We start from the raw sequence: 2,712 nt of genomic DNA on the forward strand, positions 1-2,712 counted from the left end.
CAATTTACTACTGTCACCTTCATTCCTTCACTGAATATCAAAATGTCTAAAGAAGTAGCTTTCAGCAGGAAAAGTACATTCCAGTGATAAGTCAACACTCTGTCAGTTTACCTTAGGAGGACTGCATGCTAATTTAAGAACAGAATTTTAAATAAGCATTTCGGATACTCAGGTCTGTTTATATTGTAGAATGCCAGACAACATTGCCGGAGTAATTACTCGAAAAAGATTTTTTTTTTTATATAAAGACGCATTCTCTGCCTGAAATATTTTCATCTTTTCGGCCTTTCATTCTTTTAATATATGTTCTTTCTTTATTCGCTTTCTTTATTTGATTCAGGACAATGTCCTCAAGCTTTCCTGCTTTGTCTCTGTATATAAGATAATATGGGTCAGATGTATCAAGAAAGCATTTTGCGATTCCCAAATAGCAATTTTTACCTAAAAGATATTTGGTAATCGCATAATGCTATGTTTGTAAGGAATCACCAAAGATTTTGCGATTCCTTAATATTATCAAATAGAGATTTGCTAAGAACCTAATCACTATTAGGCAATTCTACTCCATTAGTATGTATGGGCATAAAGACCCATAGGTTTAAATGGTTTTACAAAATGACTCTGCAATTTTTGACACGCCATCTGCAAAGCATCTTAACCTGTGAGGGGTCCATGATGCCCACTAAGGGAGTACACTACTGTTTAGAAAATTAAATAATGTAAACAGATTATGAACGTGTATGCAAAAAAAGAAGCAAAATGTAACACTGTAAAATGCTATATGAAGGAATTTGCATTTAGAGTCTAAAAATTCATTTGGGGTCCTCGGAGTGATTCGTGGAGCAGAGCAAATGCATCAGACTAAATATTGAATGGACGATGTGTCGTCTCAATTGAATATAGAAAAGCCCACACTTTCATTAAAATGAACATTTTATTTTTTTTACGTGGGAAATTATATTAAATGTTAAATCAGTTGTGTATTTGCTTGGTGAATACATGTTTCTGTTTTTTGTAGATTTTTTGAGGTTCAAATCATTGAAATTGCTTAAACCAGTGTCCCCGCTTTTAGTTATGACACAATGGGGGGGGGGGTGTTCCTGAATTCTGGTTAGCCAACTAGGTCCTCCCTGGACTGGAAATAAGCATCCTGGGACCCGTTTCGGGACATCATCTTTTATCAGCAAGGCTATCTTGATTACAGTGGTGCAGTGATCATGGAACCCATGTCTGGGCATACCCTTCTCACTTAGGGTGACAAAAGCAAAAAGAACAGATGATGGACAGAATGCTGAACAATGCAAATATCACCCGCAGTCAAAAGATCTGGGTTTAATACATCTTTTTTTACCCAATACGTCACCCCAATTTGGACCCAGCCATATGCCAATCAGTTTTGCCCCTGCTCCTCATGGGAACAGTCCAGCCGATCTGCCAAGCCAGGTCCTTCCTGGCCCGGAAACAAGCATTCTGTGACCGGTTTTGGGGTATAACCCCTCATCAGCCAGGCTAGCTTGAATCCAGTGGCGCAATGAGCACCGGACCCATGTCTGGGCATACCCATCCCACTAAAAGCGACGCAATAAAAACAAGCATTGGAAATGCAATAGGTCTCGCATTAGGAAAGTTTGAGCTATTGGTATTGTAAATGACACTTTTTTTATTTATGTGTTGGTTTTGAAAGTAGCAAAATTAATAGCTTTGTCAGTTACAATGTCAATAGTTTTAACTTTTGCAAATGTGACACCTATAGCATTTGTAATGCAATGTGTGTTGTATTTACGTGACTTAGATGTATTGATATTACAAATAACAATGGCTTTTAATTTTGTAAATAATTAATACTTAAATAAAAGTTATTGTAATTTATAATGACAATAGCTTAAACGTTTGTAAATAACTTTTGTGAAGATTATGTTCAGTGTATTTTATTGTGACGACAATCCAAGAACATTGCATTTGCACCTACACACACAGAGCCACACACATGTAGATGTGATGGTGGTGGATCTGGGGGATATGGTGGTGGTGGATGTGGTGGTGGTGGTGGATGTGGTGGTGGTGGTGGATGTGGTGGTGATGGTGGTGGATGTGGGGGTGGATGTGGTGGTGGATGTGGGGGTAGTGGTGGATGTGGTGGAGGTGGTGGAGGTGGTGGTGGTGGTGGTGGAGGTGGTGGTGGTGGTGGATGTGGTGGTGGTGGTGGATGTGGTGGTGGTGGTGGAGGTGGTCGATGTGGTGTTGATGTGGTGGATGTGGTGGTGGTGGATGTGGTGGTTGTGGATGTGGTGAAAGTGGTGGTGGATGTGGTGGTGGAAGTGATGGTGGTGGGTGTGGTGGATGCGGTGGTGGATGCGGTGGTGGATGTGGTGGTGGTGGATGCTGTGGTGGATGAGGTGGTGGATGAGGTGTTGGTGGATGCGGTGATGGATGTGGTGGTGGTGGTGGATGTGGTGGTGGTGGATGTGGTGGTGGTGGTGGATGTGGTGGTGGATGCGGTGGTGGTGGATGCGGTGGAAGTGGTGTATGTGGTGGTGGATGTGGTGGTGGATGTGATGGTGGATGTGAAGGTGATGGATGTGATGGTGGATGTGGTGGTGGATGTGATGGTGGATGTGGTGGTGATGGTGGATGTGGTGGTGTTGTGGTAGATGTGGTGGTGGTGGATGTGGTGGTGGTGGATGTGGTGGTTGTGGATGTGGTGGTGGTGGT

Source organism: Lissotriton vulgaris, unplaced genomic scaffold, assembly GCF_964263255.1.
Source record: "Lissotriton vulgaris unplaced genomic scaffold, aLisVul1.2 SCAFFOLD_537, whole genome shotgun sequence".
NCBI classification, from domain to species: Eukaryota; Metazoa; Chordata; class Amphibia; order Caudata; family Salamandridae; genus Lissotriton; species Lissotriton vulgaris.